Consider the following 22,883-nt stretch of genomic DNA (forward strand, 5'->3'; position numbering starts at 1 on the left):
CTTCCATATCCCAACCAACGCCAATTACTTGATCCTTACAAAACCAAATCCTAACACTACGATTATCTGAGACTCTGAAGAAATATCTCTACCTATTTTTGAGAGACCAACTCCAGATGTTTATTGGTTTATGATACTACCTTCCACCATATACATGACTTCATAAGTCACACTTTTGTCCTTCTAAACACAAAACCATCAAAAACCAAATGACCTCAAAAGAACCAAACTTTCAAGAATCTTCCTGCAAGAAGAGGCGAGATGAGGCATTATGGACCAGCTTATCGAAGATAATTTCGAGTAATTAGGGCATACTCAAAGAAGAAAAATGATTGATTTAAATAAATATATCATGCATTAATTACATTATTTTCATATAAATGAAAGTTAATCTTGAATATTCATCCCCCTGAAGATACATCTTTTCACAAAGACTTCTATGTATGAGACGACTGAACTTTGTGCACAGTTTAAGCATGCAAACTCAGTGACATATTGCCCAAAGATGAATGGGGCAATTGAAGGAGCAAATAAGAACGTTAAGAGGATCATTACAAAGATCATTGAAACTTACAAGGATTGACACGAGAAGCTATTTTTTGCCTTATATGCATATCGAAATATTGTTCGAACATCACTGGGGCAACACCTTATTGTTCAGTCTTACCAATTTGAGATACCATCACTTTGTATCTTAAAGGAGCTAAAATTGGAGGAGGCTGAAGGGATCCAAGCCCAATTTGATATATTAAACCTTATTGATGAGAAGAGATTGAAAGTTATTTACCATGGACAGATGCATCAGAAACGGATGATGAAAGATCACAATGAGAAAGTACATCTGAGAGAGTTCCAAGAGGTGATCTAGTCTTGCCTATACATAAAGATTTCCGTGGGAAACGGATGCCTAATTGGGAAGGGTCATATGTTGTAAAAAATGGGCCTTTTTCCGAAGGAGTATTGATTTTGGCAGAAGTAAATGGGAAAGTTCTGAGAAACCAAATAAACTCAGATTATGTCAAGAAATATTATACTTGGAAAAAAGGAAAAAAGGAAAAAAAGGAAAAAAGGAAAAAAGTAAAAAGGAAAAAGGAAGAAAATGAAGAAAAAAAGAAAAAAAAAAATTGAACCAAGATGAGTGACTCATGGAACCTCAAGTTACAAGATTGATTAAGTACAATTAGTTCAAAGATTCATATTCAACAAGAAGCGCAAGAAATACTGGAAATGAGTGAATCTCATGGGAAAATCCCCAGTAAAGCAGATCCAAGTTAAACAAAGCAAGATTGAAGGCATCTAATTAAAAGAGAATATCTTCATAATTCATTTCGCCTCTCAAGATTGATTTTTATTTGCAAAAATTGGTTTTTAAAATCTTACATGTATGATATGAAAAATGATAAAAGGGGTTCAAGATGTAAATTTTGAATAACATCTTCAAACAAAAGGAGGATTCAAGTTGAAAACCTGAAAAGGTGACTCGAATATTAAATGGTGCAACAACGACATAAGATACGATCTTAAGCTCTTGATGAAGCACCACACATCCCAAAGATGTTCCTGAGAGTCTGGAAACAAGAAGTATCTCTACGAGATGAGCCTAACAACGAGAAGTATCTCTACAATATGAGCATAACAATCATTTCTTCAAGTTAACCCAAAGAGACATATGTGCTGGACTGACCTGAGAGACCTTACTTTACCAGAATCAACCTACATCTTAAATCAGTCAACAATTTTGACACTTGCCATAGGACTATGATTTTTGAATGATTTAAATAAGTAGTTGATTTATTTGATATTCATTAATTTCATGTCTTATGATTTCATTATATTGTGAACCTGTAAAGGGCAATACTTTGCAAAATTCTATCATTCTTCAATAAAGAAAGGAGAAAAAAACATTTTCAAACATGATAGTCTCAAATGAGGAAGGTCCTTGAAGCAAGTTGTTGCCTATTCTACCCCTATTGAAGAGAAAGAATAAATCATGCCAAAATGATGAAGCACTCTTGAAATCAAGTGGTCTGAGAAGCCAGAAAGTTTGGAGAATTGAAATTATGATGCTTTCCTGTGACATTATCAGCAACTTATCAAGAATAATTACCTTGTTCTAAAGGGAGATACTGAAAGCCCATTTCAACTAAACCTTTCCATGGTTCGGGAAGAGTGAGATATGTAAGTGTGTATCTTGAAGTAGCAGAAGAGGCAGTCACTTTAGTAGCCATTGTAAGAAAAGACGCCAACAAAAATCTTCTAATTCATCCCAATGATGTTTATGTCTTCCGGTAAGGTTGTTAGACGGAACACCACCACCAACAAGGTCGAATTTGCGAAATCTACTCATCAATTGCTCCAACCAATCATCATTCAGTTCTTGTACATCTGTTTTCAAAGGTATGACAAGACAGTAAAAGACAACCTCTATATCATTGATTCTAGAGAAAAGAGACAGAACATTGATACCACCGGGGAACATGTCTCTAGCAGATACTCCTCCTCATGTATGGTTTTTAGGGAAATCTAGAAGTATTTCCACCTCATCAGGTTTAAGTGGAACAACTTTATTCCTTCCAACCCATACCAGATTCCCTTTTCGGCATTCATCAAGAACATACTTCTGGACACTCGAAGGTGGCTCATCGTCATAAGCTTCAAAAACCTTACATATCATCTCTGTCAATTTGGCACTTCCTGTACATGTTTTTAAATAGTTCAACTTTGTTCGTGGATCCCAGGAAGGCCACCATTTTTTGTCAATGGAAAATAATCATGTATGGTGCATGGAGGAAGCGGAATAAGAGGAAATATGTTCTCAATTGGCAGATTATGAATGTAGCCCCTTTTCCAACAGCACAAAAATACTTCGAATCTTCAAATTTTGGTTCTACATCGTATAAGTACTGTGACATTTCGGTCTAAACACTAACTGGAGCAAGTACCACGTTATCGTAGTAGAAATAAGGAGGCCCAATAGCATCTTCTGGAAGTGTTCTTTGAGTTATCTGATCTGGTTCGATATGAACCCCAAAACCAATCATTAGATTTAGAAGATGAAATGCATGATCGTCTTCATTAAGAAGCTTATTTTCAAGCTTCCACTGCTTCTTCCTTTTCCAAAAATCATAGCCCGAGTTTTGCTTTTTCTTGTAATTGGGGTCATTGCATAATGGTTTCCCATCTTCTACCGGAAGAAGTGCGTCAGCAGCCTTAGCCATTTGAGCAGCACATATAAAATCTGTCAATTCTGCAATTGATGAATCCGGGCCACATATCTCTATGGATATTGAAGCCTCAGCCTCTGAGTACCCCATTTTCATCAAGTATAACAGTTCATTCTCATCATCAGTATCAAATTCAGGATTTCCTCGGTATCAGAAGAACTATCAATATCTGTGAAATCATCCTGAAAGATCGCTTTATAATCAGATGAATAGTTATCAGAATCAACATATTGCATAGGTGCGGACTTTTCAAGAACCTATACCACTGTAAATGGTCACCTCATTCATAAGAGGCACATATCTCATACATTTTCGTCATGATGGAGTACTTCTTACAATTATAAAAACATGAAGAGAATTCCTCAAGTTATTGGACAATTGTTGTTTAGTGACACCAGAATGAGAGTATTCAAGATAAACAGATTTGGAGCATAAATAAAGCTGCGAGTACCCACAACAATACATTGTCAAAATTGGACCTTGTGGGGATCATGATATTCAAAGTCAAACAGACATTGAGAGTAGACCTTACAGTTTAGAAGGCCAGGGGCATTGTGAAGGCCCAATTCAGACAGATCCATGCGAGACATCTTGAAAGCCCATTTCAACCAGGAATAGAATGGTGGGGCATTTTGAATGCTCATAGTAATATGAATATTTGGACATTCTTGGAGGCTCATCTCAACAAGAAATAATGTGAATGCATTTTTAATATCTGTATCAGCAAATGCTGGGGCATTTCAAAGGCCACTTCAGACAGATCCATGTGGGGCATTTTGAAGGCTCAGATTAACAAGAATCAAATGCTGGGGAATGCTGAAAGCCCCTCTCAATCAGAATCATGAATGCTGATGTATTTTGAACATTTATATCAGCAAATGTGGGCCATGCTGAAAGCCCCTTTCAATCAGAATGAAGAATGTTGACACATTTTGAATGCGTGTATTAGCTAATGTTGGGGCGTGTATTAGCTAATGTTGGGGCATGCTGAAGGACTATATCATCTTGTGGAAAAATCATTGACTTGAGCAAATATTTCCAATGAGGCAAAAAGGTATAAAGAATGAAAATAATGAAACAATGACAGTCAAACTAATTGTACATAATTGCTTCGTTCATCAGGCAATTGCATTATGATCATGTTGTTGAACAAATATTTATTCAGCAAGTATGGTTTTAAATACCCAATCTTCTTGACCATGTGTCACATGACAGTGTGTTCTTTGTTAAGCTACATCACGGTTGCATAGATAAGAATGGTCCCTAAGCAGACTATTCAATCCAGGGTTCAGTGCTTCAAAATCTCAACTTTAAATTTTGCTTTCTCTGTGTCGGTGATGATTGAAAATATTTATTTGAGATTATTGGCAGTTATTTTTAACCATACTGTTGGGGTTATGAAGCTGATTTCACATCAGTTTTTTTATGACATTGAATAAAGAGGCTCGGCTTACGTATATTACTCTTTCCCGTTGTTACTGGGGTTATCATTGCCATTTAGGCTGAAATGAGTTTTCATCTATTTTGGTTTTATCATGTGCGTTTCATCCCCAATGGCAAGAATTCCATGGATATCGTTTTGTACACGACTCCTATAGTTGATATGGTTCTACTTCATACAACGCTCATGATAGAAGAAAACATGATCGATATCACACTTTGCCCTTGTTAGATATAATATCAAGATCATTCAGTGTCTCTTATTCAATTCGACACCAACATATCTTGTGAATTTGAGCAACTTTTTGGTCATGAAACACGCCAGCATCTCATTTGTATTCCCACTGAATTTTATTCTCAAGTGGTCTTGTGACATCATACAAAAGCTTTGGACACTGTGCAAAGAGTTTCCCTGAACATCAATCCAAGTAGAAACCACATGAGATGATGCATGTGTTGTCAAATGTTTTACAAACCAGTTATGATACTAAACCAATATTGTAATCATATGTTTTCCATTTGTTGATCCAAGATGAAGTTTGTCTTTTTCAACCCCAAGGTCAGAAGTGAGATATGATGAAGATTTCTTTCCACAGAAGGGAAGCAGAAATTTGAACAACAAGAAATTAGTTGAGCCAACTAATGTGAACGACAGATTGTTGTTAAGCATCTCGACATGATATAGTCCAAGCTGCCTTGTTCGAGATCCAATTATATGTGGAGACATGAAAGGAATTAGGATAAATCCTCCTTAAGATATGTTTCAAGAGTCAAATAAGAACAGACTCTACTCTCCTAATTAATCCCTATTGAGTCAGGTATATCTACATTTGCACTATTCAAAGATGATAGATTCTCTTTTCAAAGATGAAAGTTTTAATGAATTTCTAAACAAGTCCAGATAAAGAAAGCCGATGTTATCAAAGACAAAATGGGGGTATCAAGGTCATAGTTCTGACTACGACAAGAGTTCCATAAATAAAATATTTATTCTGAGACTTTCATAAAGCAAAGAAGACACAAAGATACAGGTTGATCAGATGGTTCCTCAGAGATACAAGCTTGATAGCATAAGTTACTACACTGATATCCAAAGGTAACCCTGACAATAAATGATGAAGTAAAGGAAGACCGAATTCACCACTTTGAAGTCAAATGAAGATTGCATCAACATTCATGCATTCATAAGAACATCATTTACACAATAGGCAATGCATTATATTGATACATCTGAGTGCATTCAAACATGAAATTTTACAGATCTTCGTATGAAAAAGAAGATTCATGATGAACAATACCTTACAAGAAGAAGGTAGAATTCAAAACCTCAAATACAGGAATCACACAAACATCTGAAGAATAGATGGACGCAATCCACATAAGAGACATTATTTTAAAATGGGGCCTTTTACCCAATCAACAAGTTATTTTAATGAGAAAACGATTTTCAAAATTTCTCATTTAATCTTTTCTAAAAATGAAATTGTTGAAAAGTAAGAAAACGATTTCCATAGTTTTTTACTTAGTAAACTATTTCCAACATCTGTAAGACCTACAGTGCATGATGTTTTCAAAAAGCCTTCGGGAGCTTTTTGATCCTAAAACCGTAGGGTCATCTGTAAGACCTACAGTGCATGATGTTTTCAAAAAGCCTTCGGGAGCTTTTTTATCTTAAAACCTCAGGGTCATCTATAAGACCTACAGTGCATGATGTTTTCAAAAAGCCTTTGGGAGCTTTTTGATCGTAAAGCCTCAGGGTCATCTGTAAGACCTACAGTGCATGATGTTTTCAAAAAGCCTTCGGGAGCTTTTTGATTTTAAAGCCTCAGGGTCATCTGTAAGACCTACAGTGCATGAAATTTTCAAAAAGCCTTCGGGAGCTTTTTGATTTTAAAGCCTCAGGGTCATTTGTAAGACCTACATTGCATGATATTTTCAAAAAGCCTTTGACAGCTTTTTGATTTTAAAGCCTCAGGGTCATCTGTAAGACCTACAGTGCATGATGTTTTCAAAAAGCCTTCGGGAGCTTTTTGATTTTAAAGCCTCAGGGTCATCTGTAAGACCTATAGTGCATGATGTTTTCAAAAAGCCTTCGGGAGCTTTTAGATTTTAAAGCCTCAGGGTCATCTGTAAGACCTACAGTGCATGATATTTTCAAGAAGCCTTCGGGAGCTTTTTGATTTTAAAGCCTCAGGGTCATCTGTAAGACCTACAATGCATGATGTTTTCAAAAAGCCTTCGGGAGCTTTTTGATTTTAAAGCCTCAGGGTCATCTGTAAGACCTACAGTGCAAGATGATAAGACCTCAGGGCCATTCATAAGACCTCTGGGTAGAATATTTTCAACATTTCCATCCTACTCAAAAGAAGTCAAATGAAAAATTATCGTTTTTTCCCGTCTTTGCTCTATTCTTGTTAACACAAAAATGAGCAAAGAGGGGCAGCTGTAAACACTAATTTCTCATTTTACTTTAATTATTACTTTAATTATTATTATTATTATATATATTATATGTATTATTATTAAAAAATAAAAATAAAAATAAATAAATATTACAAGGCCCAACTCTGGCCCATTTTACAGAACCCGACCCATTTACAAACCAGGCCCGAAAAGCCCAAAGCCATTTAGGGTTTTAGCTAGGGTTTTCAAACCCTAACTCCCAGCCACCGCTACTTCTAAGAGATTCCAACCGCCTCTGCCGACGCTCCCACTACCAGGTGCTTCACCCTGCTGCAGCCACGACACCGCCACCTCAAAGAAGCCTCCAGAAGCGCCACTGAGCCATCCACGTTGCTACCCTATGGTGAGTCACCACCATAGTTCGGTGACTCACCAAGGGTCATTCCTTTAACTGGTCCGAGAGCATCCTCGGTGATGGCTATAAAAGCCACCACCGAACCTATAAATAAAGACAGATAGCCACGACAGAGGACAATGAGAGACAATACAGAGAGTAAAAAACCGAAAATCAACAACAAAAACCCAAAGCAAATCAACCATTTCGAGCAAAATAATACATCAACAGTAGCCAAACAACGAACCAAAAGTGGAAAAAAATATTTACCTTCATCGGAGCCTTTGTATACCGCTGTAGAACCAAGAGTTCGAAGGTAAAAAAATTTGATCTACGTTGATCTAAAGAGATTTAGGGAAAATGAGACCGAACAATCATTAGGACGTTCAGATCTCTATTTTGAGGGATTTTGTAATTTTTCGGCCACCATTGACAGTGGCCGACGGCGGTGATCGGCACCAGAGTACGGTGGCCTGCGGCTGGCGGTTTCCCTCCGGCGAGGGAAACTAGAAAGAAGTGAGAGAGATTTTGATATCTCTCTCTAGAGAGAGAAATGGAAATGAGAAAGGTGGCCCTTAGAGCCGACCATTCAGGGTATTTATACCCGATATGAAACGACGCCATTTCATGGGTAGAACTGTGCGTTTTGGGTAAAAGGGTAAACCCCTCCCGCAGTACTCCTAGTTTGTAATCCTTGGAATTTAGTCACTAAAAAGTCATTCTTGATCATTTTAATTTATCTTCAAACTTTATTTTTTTTAGTCCATACCAGTATATATATGTATTTTAGGATAAATGATAGATTTAGCCCTCATAATTTTAATAGACTTTTATTTTAATCCCGAATAAATATATATGGTTAAATTACTCTATAGATACTTAGTTTTCATAATATTTTAATTAGAACTTTTAATTTTATTATGTTATATTTTAATCACGATTTGCAAGTTTTAATTTGTTTTAATTTAATATTTGAATTTGATATATATTTATTTTAGTCACTACATTAACAAATAGGTAATATAGCATGCTTAGCCACTGTATTTTTAAATAATTAATTATGATTTAGGATATTTAATTTTAATATATTTTAATTTAGTCATTAATTTTAATATTTTCAATTACAAGCTTTATTGCTTTATATTTTAAACTATATAGTTTTAATTTTATATGATTTAGTCACTATTTAATTTAATTTATTATCATTTCAATTCCAATATGCTTAAATTATTACTTTATTATTATATTAGTCATATAAACATATATATGTATATATTTGTTTAACTAATAATATTTATTTATTTTTCAAATATCGAAGAAAATGGCAGTCTTAAAGTAACTAGATGTCTTATTTTGGTATTTTAAAAATAAATAAATATTTTACTTATAAAAACCAGAAAATACATATTGTTTTATTTAAATTATTTGCTTAGGAATTTTTTTTTATATTTTTTTCAATATTAAGAAAGAACAGTCTTAAAGTAACTGGATGTCCATTTTCTGATATTTTAAATAAATAAATATTTTTTATTATTTTTAGATAAATATTTTATTAATATTTATTTATTTTTTAATATTAAGAAAAGAGCTGTCTTAAAGCACCTAGAAGCTCTTTTCTGATATTTCTAAGTAAATAAATATCTTATTAAAAATATAGTTATATTATATTAATAAATTTGAAATAACATGATTATGAATTAAATATATTTTTGAATTTTTAAATTTCCAATAATAGAGACAATTTATAATTAATGAGTTCCAATTTTGGGCGTTGTGGGATGTTAATCCTTCCCCAAACGTAATCGACCACGAATCCCTTTTATTATTAAAAAGAACGAATTTTTGGTTAAAACACATACCAATTTATCTTTTAACTGATGATTTCTTAAAAACTCTTTTAAAATATAATTTTTAGGTATTCGACATACCTGATCCAAAAGGCTGATGGCGACTCCCAAATATTTTTAAAAACCATTTATTCACATCACTTTTCCCGCCAAGTAAAAATTTCGTGCCCGGCGAAAACTGGTTACAACATGCATAGTCGAATGAGTTTTATAATTTTAAAAGTTGAAGAAATCAATAAAGTGCACCCTATAATCAAAATATCATTCTGTAACTTTTAATAATCAGATGAATTCATAAATAATACCCTACAATTAAGAGATAATTTGTGTAATTTATCCTTAAATATATATATATTCTCATAAGAGCAAAGCATGTTATAAAGTGGTCCTTTCAAAAGTAGCTATTTGCACGGGATGATGTAATGTTTTTACATCACTTAGGGTCGTTTGGTTGGAGTAATGTGGGATTCCTCCGGAATGGAATCCACATTTCTCCAGGAATGAAATTTACATTCCCCCCGTTTAGTTGGCCGAGAATGTCATTATCGGTAATATTTATTACCAATAATAGATTTTTTGGATATATTACCGAGAATGTTATTACCCTTTCCCTTAGGTATGGTTGGATTACCGATGTTTTGGACTAAAATGCCCTTAATTTTTTTCTCAAAAATATCCTTCTTAATAATAAAAATTCTACAAAGGTTAAATTACAAATTTATCCTTATACTATTTTAGATTTACAAAAAAAATCAATAATTAAAATTTTATATGAAGTTCAGAAATTAAAATAAAATTTTACCCTTTCATTAAACCTTTTTATATTTTCAATTTAAAAATATATATAAATTTTATGAATTTAATTTTTTTAAAGAAAATATATAAATATCTTATAATAATATTATTGTAGAATTCAACTTGTTAAAAAATAAATATATAATAAAGACAATTTGGTCAAATATACATTACAATAATCTTTTATTCCTTTAACCAAACACAATAATCTTACATTCATGTTAAACCAACCAAACACAAAATACAACATTACCAGTAATCATGTTCCCTAGTAATCTTTTATTCTTAATGGTAATCTTACATTTCGTGAATCAAATGCATCTTTATTTTCTGTTGATATAAAGTCATTGGTTTAAAATTTTCATTCATTCTTTAAGAAAAAAACCTTTTGATTTATTAAAAAATCATAGTGTTTGGAAATAGAGATGAGTATAAGTCGGGTTTAATTGAATTTTTGCTCACCCAAATTTAATTTGATTATTATATTTTTATCGTTATTTCATCTAATATAAATTTAAAAGAATCTTATATAATTTGAAATTTGATCTACTTTTAAAAAGGAAAAATAGAAACCTAATTAAAAATATAAAAAATAAAAATTAGGGTAATACTAAAGTTACCAAGTCAACCCCCACTCTATTAAACTTACCAAGTCAAACCCCACTACTATTATTTTAAATCATCCACTACACTAAAATTCATCATAAATAAATCCCACTACCCATTAAATAAAACCCCACTAAAAAACCCACTAGCTTATTATTTTAAATCATCAACTACGTTATACTAAAATTCATCATAAATAAAAGAAAAGAAGAAGGAGCATACGGGAGAGAGAAGAACAACATACTGAAAAATCAGGATGATCGTACGGTGGACAGCGACGGATCAGAGAAAATAAATTCGAACGGTTTTTGACCTCTTTATAGAGATCTACGATCAACGTTTCGAACGGTGAAAAATTGCGCAAGTCCAACACGAACAACATACTGAAAAATCAGACGGATCGGAGAAAATAAATTCGAACAGTTATTACCATGTTGAAGAAATAAATGAAAAATAGTTTAATAAAAAACTTTAAAAAAAAAAGAAAAAATTTTAATAAAAAATAAAAAGATAATCATTACATAATCATTACACCTATCTAAAAAGATTCAATAAAAAAATAGAAAAAATATAATGATAAAAAAATAGTAAGTTTAATAAAAGATTCGGTATATTTAGATTAACCCTAAAAATTATTGTAATTGTCTTTAAAAGGCTAATTATATTCAAATCAAATACTTATCCCAATTTGGAAACCTAATAATCATTATACTATGAATTGACCAATTGCAATTTAAAGCTTTGTTGGCCTATTAAAAGATTAAGTGGAACCCACATTTATAAATGTTGGACTTCAATATGATTAAATAATTTCTTTTAATATATTTGTACCCAACATTTATTACTAAAAGTAATTATAAAGACAAAAGCATTGATTATTATTTACATAACTGATTGTCTTAATACTAGTATATAATAAATCAGATTAAATTAAATTAAATTATATTATTATATATAACATTTATCTATTAAAATGGATTACCAGTTCAATAAAAATATTTAAAAAGAAATTAGATTCGAGACAGATTTTAAAAAGGATAGAATAAAAAAAAATGATCCTACTCGAAAGCCGTTGATCTCGTTACTTCAGCTGAAGAGTTGTTCCGAATCACTAACCAAAAAGAAGAAAAACCCAACTCTCTCTGCTTTTAATTTCGATGCACATTCATTCTCAATGAAAAGAAGGGAAAAAAAACTTAGAAAAATTGATTGTGTGTTTAAGGACATATTCATTCAGCCATGGATGAAGAGTATGATGTGATAGTCTTAGGGACCGGTCTAAAAGAATGCATTCTCAGTGGCCTTCTCTCCGTTAATGGACTCAAAGTAAGCTTTTTCTTTTTTTCAATTCATTTATAAATCTCTTTTTTTTCTTTGATTTTGATTGTGTTCAATGTTTCAAAGCCTCTAGTAATCTGGATTTTCTTTTAAGAATCTTGGGCAGTCTTTCTTCCTTTCTTTTTTGAACATTTTTCGCACAGGCATTACTACGAACAGAAGGTGTGAATTAGTATTTGTTAGGGTGATATAGGTGAGGAAGTGAGATTGATGTTAATGATACCCGAACTCTTCGTTTTTCTTAAAATATTTGTCTCTATATGCGTGTGATCCTCTAAATACGATCATATCGGTACCGGATTCTGCGTTAACCGATTCTATATCTGCATTTCCTCCATAGACATTGCACACGGACAGAAATGACTATTACGGCGGAGAATCAACTTCGCTTAATCTTACGCAGGTCATTCTTCTTTCAAGACATTCATACCTATTTTGTTCATATCTGACATTTTCATTAGGCAATTTCTCAACTCTGTTTTACTGATGTATATGTATATATATCTATATATATATATAGCTTTGGAAACATTTCAAGGGAGATGAAAAGCCTCCGGAAACGCTAGGTTCAAGCAGGGATTATAATGTTGACATGGTTCCCAAGGCATGCTATATGACCTCCGAATTTTGTTATTTGTGCTAGTTATTCATGTTTCATGACCAATGTTTGAAGTGGTTTTACTGCAGTTCATGATGGCTAATGGCAGTCTGGTTCGAATTCTCATCCACACCGATGTTACCAAGTATCTCAACTTCAAGGCTGTGGAAGGTAGTTTCGTGTACAACAAGTCACAAGTAAGGGATGTAGTTTTAAAATTTTGTATCACTTGTTTAGTTCAAACGTTTATGGTCTTCAATGACTTAATCACCATTACTTGTAGATCTACAAAGTTCCGGCGACTGACATCGAAGCACTGAAATTACCACTGATGGGGCTGTTTGAGAAGCGCCGTGCCAGAAAGTTCTTCATTTATGTCCAGGACTATGAGGACAGCGATCCGAAATCTCATGGACTAGACCTGAATGTAATGACAGCGAAAGAGCTTATATCGTATGTTTCTCATCCCTATTGCCCTCTAAAAAACCTGCTCTAGCACTGGTCTTGATACATGGTATTGTTTGCAATCTAAAAAGTATGGGCTAGAAGATAATACAATTGACTTCATCGGTCATGCCCTGGCACTTTACAGTGATGATAGTTACTTGGATCAGCCGGCTACGAGTTCTGTTAAGTGGATGAAGGTAAAAGTTTATTTCCTATATCATATCGATAATTATATTCAGTATTTATGCATTCGCATTTTGTATAGCTCTATGCAGAGTCATTGGCTCGGTTTCAAGGAGAATCTCCTTATATCTATCCACTATATGGACTGGGAGAATTGCCTCAGGTTTTTCATTCTGTAGTTTTTTTTCTTCTAGTTTAATAAAAAGTAATTGTTGACGTTGATTTGTAATTAAGTTTCCATCGGCAGGCATTTGCATGTTTAAGTGCAGTTTACGTAGGTACTTAAATGCTCGACAAGCCTGAATGCAAGGTAAATCTCCCAGAACCCGAAACCCTGCATGTATTTTGCTTCGTTTTCTCCAACGTACACGATATCGCTAACTAATTTTCGCTTTCTGGACGTTTTTATGATCATGGTTTTTGTAATTCACGAATTGGCAAGTAGGTGTCATATCTCTTGCAAAATTTCGGGTTGCAGGTAGAATTAGGTGATGACGGAAAAGTTATCGGTGTGACTTCGGAAGGGGAAACTGCAAAGTGCAAGAAAGTTGTTTGTGATCCATCTTATTTATTTGATAGGGTAACTCCCGAAAAAACGATGCCTCTCACGTATTTTTTCGTTTTTTGCATCCTCGAAACACAAGTATTTCAACTTTTTTCTTCGTGTTCTTTTGATGTAACAGATTCAGAAGGTTGGAAAAGTAGCGCGTGCCATCTGCATAATGAGCCATCCTATTCCGGATACCAATGATTCACACTCGGCCCAAGTTATTCTGCCTCAGAAGCAACTCGGCCGTAAATCGGACATGTTTGCTGATAACTGTCTCAGCTATCTTAATTTGCTTATCGTCAGTGTTCTGCACCTTCTGAGGTTTGCTTTTGATGTTGCAGGTACCTTTTTTGTTGCTCATATGCTCATAATGTGGCTCCCAAGGGAAATACATTGCATTTGTTTCGACAGAGGCCGAGACAGACGACCCCAAGGTAGAGTTGGAGCCCGGCATTAAGCTACTGGGACCGGTGGATGAGATATTTTACGACACCTATGACAGATACGTCCCGACTAACGACCACACGGCCGACAACTGCTTCATATCCGCTGTAAGACTAAGGACACACCTCTCTCTTCATTACTCTTCATGTCCTTGTATGATTGAAAGAACCTTAAGCACTTCGAAGCATATAATCTGCTGATTCGGATATCGAAATTTCGTATCAGAGTTATGATCCGAAGACACACTTCGAAACCACCGTGAATGATGTGATCCAGATGTATACCAAGATTACTGGAAAAGTAAGGGTTTCATTCTCCAAAGTAGCATACACATTATTTACCCAGATTCTTCGTTTTCTCTAAAGTATTCGCAATTAGTATCCGTATTCGAACTTGATCCGAATTCGAATAACAGTTGGTCATATTGTGCAGGCTCTTGATTTATCTGTGGACCTGAGTGCTGCCAGTGCCACTGAAGAATGAAACTCTTCAAACTCAAATTTTTTGTGTTGTCTCGTGCAAAAGTCATTAGCTGAGGGAGCTTTGATTGTCTCTGTTATGTTTTCATCATTGGGATGGTTTTTATGGCCATTTTTAGCATTTTTTTTCTGTTAGTTGTATGATGCATGAATTGTATGTTATTCACCTGAATAAACAAATGATAATCTAATAATATTAGACACGATAAATAATAAATAAATAAATGAAATGGTAAACTACAACTGTGAGCACTTAATTAAGGAGGGATTCTCATAATATCATTGATCTTTCAATTTTATCAATCAAATCACTTAATTATTTAAATATATCAATTTTGATTTAACCGTTAATAAAATTAATAATTATATATTTCAAGCTGAATTTGCCAAAGTTGGATTTCAAGCTTGATAGGGTTCTGGTGTGGGTTCAATTGTCTAAGTTGCCTCTAGAGCTCTTTACGAACAAGGGACTCAGTTATATCTCTAGTGCGTTGGGAACGCCTCTATGTATGGATGGAATTACAGCGTCGAGACAACGTCTTTCCTTTGCAAAGGTATGTGTTAAAATCTCCCCTGGTTTTAGATGTCCTAATCATATTGATGTTGAGCTTAGTAATGAAGTAGTTGCGTCGATTGGTATGGTTATTCCCTGGATTCATACTAGCTGTTGTAGGTGTAATTAATTTTTACATGGGGATAGGGATTGTTTGAATAAGGGTGCAGTGAGGGATCAGTCTGGTCCAGGGGGAAGCGGTACTCATCAGTTAGTTGAGCAATCTGCTCCAGAGGAAGTTGTTGTTGGTTCCAATGAGGTGGTTTTGGCTTGTGCTGAGGTGGGTTCAATTGCTGTGGTTGAGGTTGTTATCGTTAAGGTAGGAATTGCTTGTGAAGGGTCTAGTTCTTTTGTTGGTGATGGGCCTATGCAGAGTGGAGAGGTAAATGAGGTGGTTGAGGTGTCGGTTATGCAGTCAGTGCCTAAGAAGAAAAGTAGGGGAAAAGTCTGAAGGAGGGGCTCGTAAGACTACGATTGAGGCGCGAAATAGGTTTGAGCCCTTACTGATTGCTGTCCAGGAATTGGGGATGGAGTGTCGCACAAGGGCTGCTTCAATTGGTGATTTTTTAAATGATATTAAGTCAAAGAAAAATGATAAAGTTGAGAAGTTGAAGAAGGGAGTCGAGTGAGAGGACGGTTCCTCTAATGCTTTGTAATGGTGATTTGTTTTTGGAATATTAGGGGGTTTAATGCCCTTGCAAAGTAGAAGTTGGTGTTGAGTAGGATGGCTAGGCTGAGAGTGGAGGTTTTATGCTTGTTGGAAACTAAAGTACAGGAGGATAAGGTTATTGGCATTGTGTCTAATTTATTTGAGGGGTGAGAATTTTCTTCTAATTACAGTTGTATTGGGAATGGTAGGATTTGGTTCTTGTGGAAGAGTGGGTTGAATTTTGTGGGTGTGTCATGTGGGGGATCAATCCGTTCCAGTGGTTGGTAACTTGTGGGGTGTTAGGCTTGGTGTCACTGCGGTTTATGGCAGTAATAATGGTGTGGATCGAATAAGATCGTGGTAGCAGTTACGAACTGTTCATTCTTTGGTTGGCTCTTTGTCTTGGGTAATTGGGGGAGATTTTAATGTCTCCTTGGGACCGGATGAGAGTTCTAGGTTAAAAGTGTTGCCTTCGGTTGAGATGGGGAAATTTAGGAGCTGTCTTGAAGAGGTGGGGGTGATGGACCATGTGTTTTGTGGACCTATGTTCACATGGTCAAATCACTAGGAGGGTTTTATTACTAAGAAGCTTGATCGGGTTCTAGTTAATTTTTTTTAAGGAAGGTTCTAGTTAATTCTTTGTGGTTTGATGCGCTTGTCTGCTTCTTTTGTGGAGTTTCAAGCTCTAGGGGTTTCGGATCATTGCCCTACATTGATTTTGTTGGATAAGAGTAACCTGGTTAACAAACCGAAGGCGTTTAAATTCTTTAATTTTTGGGTGCATCATATAGAGTTTTTTAGCATGGTTCGTGAGTCTTGGTTGAGGTCTGTTGAGGGAGATCCAATGCTTGTTCTTTTTCGCAAGCTGAAGAGATTGAAAAGGGTCCTTAAGGCTTTTAACAAGAGTTACTCGGGTATGTTGCTGTTGCGAGAATGCAACTGTAGGGGCAACAACTGCTTAATCTCTCGGGCCAGGGTAATAATGGACCATTTGCTCAGGAAGGGGTTTTAAATTGAGAGTTGCAGGATCTAGAAGAAACTGAGAATTTGTTTTATAGACAAAAAGCAAAGGTTCATTGGTTGCAGTAGGGGGATCAGAATACTAGATTTTTCCACCCTTCATTTGTAACAAAGAGGAAGCCTGACACTATTAGAGTCTTGCATGATCAATTGTGAAGAATGTTAGGGTCTTTTGAGGAGATATCTCGGAGGCAGTGGGGTTTTTTGGGGATTTAATTGGAAAAGGTGATTCGCGTGTGCTCGGGTGTGAAATCAGTTTGTTGAAGGAGATTATTGGTTATTCTTTACCAGAGGATGCTAGCTTGTTACTTTCGAGAGATGTTTCGGATGAGGATATTAGGTTGGCTATTTTCAGGCAGGAGATGATAAAGCCCCAGGGCCAGATAGGTATTCTCCGATGTTTTTCAAGGCTGCTTGGGAGATACTTGGGGCTCAGGGCCGGTTTTGAGCCTGTACGGGCTGCCCAACCGCACATGGCCTAATTTTTGTAAGGGCCTCCAAATTTTTTTAAGTCTTTTGTATATATGTGTATTTAGGATGTTTGGTCCAAGAATTTTCAAGTCCAAGGTCCACATTATTACTTGAAGATATTTTTTACCACTATTTAACGTTTTCCTATAGTTATAATAAATTTTAAAATATTAGTGAACTTCTTTATATATCTAATATTTTAGTTTTAAAAGGCCTATTTTACCGTTATGGCATAGGGCCACTAAAATTTACAAGACGGCCATGTTGGGGCTGATTTTCAGGCAGCGGTATTTCTTTGATACTGCCTCTTTGTTACATGCATTTAACTCTACAACGATTGTCCTTGTTCCTAAGACTACTAATGCTAGTGGCATAAAAGAATTAAGATCGATTTCGTATTGTAGTATGGTGTATCAGACCATTATAAGAATTTTGGTGGGTAGGTTGGTTGTTCCTTTCCCTGACATGATCGCTTCTAATCAATAAGAGTTTGTTAAGGGTCGGAACATAATTGATAACACACTGTTGGCACAAGAGTTAGTCAAGTGTTATGCTCGGAAATCCTTGATTCCAAGATGTGAGATAAAGGTGGACCTACAAAAGGCTTTTGATAGTCTTGATTGGGGTTTTGTGCTTGCGGTGTTAGAAGCGGTGGGGCTGCTGGAAAAGTTTCGAACTTGGATTCGGGTGTGTCTAACTACGCCTCAATTTTCGATTGCGTTTAGTGGTTCATTGGTGGGATTCTTTGAGGGGACGAGTGGGTTCGACAAGGGGATCCTTTGTCCCCGTATGTTTTGGTCTTGGTGATGAATGTGTTGTCCAAGCTATTGGACCTGCCAGCAAAGAGTGGAATTTTTCAATTTCACCCGGGATGCAAGAGAGTGAGATTCTTTGAGGGTACTCATCTCTTTTTTATCGAGAACCTCCTCATATTCTCTAAGGGGTCGGTGGATTCAGTAATGGGGTGAATTGTGTGTTAGAGCGATTCTATGAGATTTCTAGATTACGACTGAATGCTACAAAGTGTGAGATTTATTCGTCTGGTGTGTCCAATGATGAGTTGTGTAGAATTGAGAGTGACACGGGCTTTAAAAATGGGTGTCTTCCAATTAGATATATTGGGACTCCTCTCGTTACGAGGAAGCTTTTGGAGAAAGATTGTCATATGCTGATTGCGAGTGTGAGGGGGAAGTTAGAGCGGTGGGAGAATAGGAAACAAAGCTTTGCGGGCAGATTGCAGCGGATTCGTTCTGTCCTTATATGGTATTTACAATTTTTGGCGCAGGCAACTTGTGTTGCCGAAAGTGGTGGTGGAGCGAGTTAACCAGCTCTGTATAAGGTATTTTTGGAAGGGTAGTGATGTGGCTAGTTCGGGGCGAGAGTAGGATGGAGTCAGGTTTGCACTCCTAAATTTGAAGGCAGGTTGGGGTTGTTGAATTTAGCGGGTTGGAATAAGGTGTTCCTGGTTCAATTGCTGAGGAAGCTGTTTGCGGATGAGGGGTCATTGTGTGTTGCTTGGGTTCGTACGTATATCGTCAAGGGCGTTAATTTATGGAGTTTTGTGCCGAAAGGGATGGTGAGTTGGAGCTTGAGGAGGATCTTTGCTTTGAGGGAGGAGGTAGTTCGGGTCTTTGGTTTGGTGAGGTTCCAAGGAGTTACTCGAGCTCGTGAGATTTGGGAGGAAATGAGAACGCGGAGGCAGAAGGTTGCTTGGAAAAGACTTGTGTGGTTCCCGCTGCATGTTCTGAGGCACGCAATCATAGCGTGGATGGCTCTGTTGCACATGTTGCCAACGCATGATCGCTTGGTACGCATGGGGGTTTTGGTCCCGAGAGAGTGCGTGATGTATGGGGAGGAGAGTGAATCTCACTCGCACCTATTTTTTGGTTGTTCCTTCTCGATGGATGTTTGGAGTGTGATACTTGGCAGGTGTGGGATATTCAGTCCTTTTTTGGGGTGGGATCGAGAGGTAGAATGGACATGTGCGAATGCAAGAGGTAAGTCGTTTTGTGCCATGATCTTTAAACTTGCTGGGAGTGCATTCATATATTTTGTATGTGAGGAACGTAATAGGAGGTGTTTTCAGAATCTGCAATTGTCTAGTGATGATATTCTTTGTTTTATTGCTAAGATTGTACAGGTAAAGATTAATAGTATCTAGTTTTGATAGGCGATTGTATTGGTTTTCTTTAGATATAATACAATCATTTTATCCAAGAAAAAAAATTATTCTATAGCAACTTTTTTCTTCTTGAAAAAGGAGAAAACTCATACAAGCATTTTTGTTGTTGTTGTAACGGCTTAAGGCTTTATCATTTTTATGTTCAATACCTTATATAAAATTAAAATTAAATAAAAACGCTTCTTTAAATGATTAAATAACAATCGGATCAAACAATTATAAAAGATTTTGTCAAAATACAAGTCCCATAAATCAAGTTAATCGTCGGAACCCCTTGAATACGTAAAATCTAGCAACATTATTCCAAAACATTTGATCCTTAAACACGTCTAATCTTTTTGTAGTGCACTATTGAAATTTATTTATGACTTCAATCTCAGCTGTTGTATAGTTTTGGATTGTAGCAAATTAACCTTTAAACACGTCTGACCAAAGCTCTCGTTCCACCTCTGGATACGCTTACTATTAATATTGCACCAATGACATTTTTCTTGGCCAGACAGCTGCAAGTCAGGGGTCAAATTGTATACCGAAGCCAAAGTCAGGGACCAAAAGTTACATGACCCTAAAACCACTTGCTAATATATATAATTAGGAATGATTATAGGTCGGGTCGGATCATATTTTTGACTCATTCGAACTAGAATCGAGAATTTCTAGAATCGAGAATTTTTGGCTCATCATAACTCGATCTGAAAACTAAACACATTTATCTTGCATCCGACTCGTCCCGAGTTTAAGAGAACTCTATTCGATATAATTTTTGAGATAAAACCTGATCTGACCAGAAACATATAGGCACACTTACACACACATGCATACACAAGTAGGCACGCACATATCATATAAGTCAAATCAGAATTCTTTTTTTTATCTTAAATTTGAATTTATTTTGATCTATCCTAAAAAATATATGACCCAACTAGAATCGAATTAAAAAGAAATGATAGTTCGGATTGAATGCCCATCCATACATATGAATGCAATCAGTCACCTTGCGTTTGCAGTAACGACCATCGATCTTACTCCCAAGATGATGAAAGCTGAAAATGCAGAGAATTTGTGTTTCAGATCACAGAAACGTGCATTTGTGTTCCTATTATCCATCCTTGTTAATCTTTCCAAGGCTGCATCAGTTGATGATAACATCAACTTCAGTTTCACTCGTTTCATCCCAACTATGCCGGAGATGGTTTATGAATCCGATGCATACGTATTGAAAAACGCGATCCAACTCACCGGTTCAAATGGAGACGTTGACGGTGTTGGTCGAGCCACTTATTACAAACCAATGCACCTTTGGGACAACTCATCTGGGTATCTCACACTTGCAGATTTCACCACTCATTTCTCATTCACCATCGATTCCTCCTCCCAAGGCGGCATGTCCGGTGACGGGCTCGCGTTTTTCCTCGCTCCCAATGGCTCGAAAATCCCCCCCGACTCCGGAGGCGGTTGCTTGGGACTTCAAAGTTGCTACCCGGAGTCGGGCATCAACGGCTCTAGTTTTTTGTTGCGGTGGAGTTTGATACGACCGGGATCTCAGATCACGTCGGTATTGATATCAACAATGTCACAACTTCCCTCAAGGCCGTCCAGTGGCGGTGGAATGACGTTGAAGATGGGGGACAGGTTTATGCTTTCATCAGCTACAACTCTAGTACAAAGAACCTGAGTGTTCATTTACTTGATAATGATGATTCTACTGCTCAGAATTCACTTACTCTTTCCACAACACTGGATCTTAGCCTATATTTAACCGAATGGGTCACTTTTGGCTTCTCAGGATCCGCCGCCGCCACCGGAGAAGATTCGAACGAGATGCACTCTATTTGTTCCTGGAATTTCAGCTCAAGCTTACAAGTTTCCAGGAATACAAGTACCAATCCTCCTCCTCCAACACCAGCACCTGCAGCGGCGAAAATCCCAAGAAGGAAGAGCAGGTCATGGCTATGGGTAGTTCTAGCCATTGCTGGTGCCATTACTGCTTTGATCCTAGGTCTCGGTTCGGTTTGGTTTTTCTGCAGGAGAAGGAAGTACATCAGCAGGGAAGATGGGGCCATTTCTGTCAATGTAGAAATGGAAATGGTGACCGCACCTAGGCAGTTTTCCTACAAGAAACTAAGACTTGCAACCGGTAATTTTTCCGACGAAGGTCTGCTCGGCGAGGGCGGTTTCGGGAAGGTTTATTTAGGCTTCTTGATGGATATGAACTGCAATGTTGCTGTCAAAAGAATTACCCCGGATTCTCGACAAGGTATGAAAGAGTACGTATCGGAAGTTAAAATTATTAGCAGGTTGCGACACAGAAATTTGGTCCAACTCATCGGTTGGTGCCATGACAATAACGAACTCCTCATCGTGTACGAGTTCCTTCCCAATAAGAGCCTCGATTACCATCTACACAGAGAGCCATGCTTGTTGACATGGGATAAAAGGTACAAAATCGCTATGGGATTGGCCTCGGCGTTGTTGTATCTGCAGGAAGAATGTGACCAGTGCGTGCTGCATCGAGACATCAAGTCAAGTAATGTTCTGTTGGATTTGAGTTTCAATGCCAAGCTCGGTGACTTTGGGCTGGCTAGGCTTGTTGAACATGGACAAGGGTCTCGAACAACTAAAGTTATGCTCGGAACTGACGGTTATATCGCCCCTGAGTGTCTCGACACATACAGAGCCGTCAAGGAATCCGACATATACAGCTTCGGTATCGTCATCTTAGAGATAGCCTCTGGGAAGAAGGCCATTGCTGCACACGAAAGGCGTAGCAAGAAAAGCAGGACAAAACTGGTGGAATGGGTTTGGGAACTGTATGGGAAAGAGAGTCTTGTAGATGCTGCAGACCAACGCTTGTATGGCAATTACGACATGGAACAAATGGAACGGTTGCTCTTAGTCGGGCTGGCTTGTGCTCATCCAGGCTATTTCGCCCGCCCGTCGATAACGCAGGTTATCGACATACTCGGTTTCAAAGCTCCATGCCCCATGGTACCACGGGAGATGCCACTGCCAATATTCGGTTCAGCTCTTGAAGACAATAATGTTGCATCTTCAGGATTCATTTCGTTACCTACCGTTGGTTGTAGCAGAAGCCAACCCCAAATTTCCGGTCCAAGTGTCCGTTTCTTGAAGGATAAACGCAAAACAAGGAGTGTTGCAGGTTCAGACATGGAAGCCGGTCAGTCATATGTTGTTGGTAGCTAGCATTTTTGTCTATTTATTTGTTCATTTGACGTCTTGTTTTTCCAGTTTCGATGCTT

At 36.7% G+C, this 22,883-nt stretch overlaps 2 pseudogenes; both read left to right on the forward strand.

Moving 5' to 3' along the window:
- The first annotated feature begins 11,743 nt into the window (after nucleotides 1-11,743).
- On the forward strand, nucleotides 11,744-14,944 carry LOC120129339 (annotated as a pseudogene).
- Nucleotides 14,945-16,599: 1,655 nt separating this feature from the next.
- On the forward strand, nucleotides 16,600-22,862 carry LOC120129307 (annotated as a pseudogene).
- Nucleotides 22,863-22,883: the final 21 nt, after the last annotated feature.

This window comes from Hibiscus syriacus, unplaced genomic scaffold (genome assembly GCF_006381635.1).
Source record: "Hibiscus syriacus cultivar Baekdansim isolate YM2019G1 unplaced genomic scaffold, ASM638163v2 tig00110485_pilon, whole genome shotgun sequence".
In the NCBI taxonomy this organism is placed as follows: Eukaryota; Viridiplantae; Streptophyta; class Magnoliopsida; order Malvales; family Malvaceae; genus Hibiscus; species Hibiscus syriacus.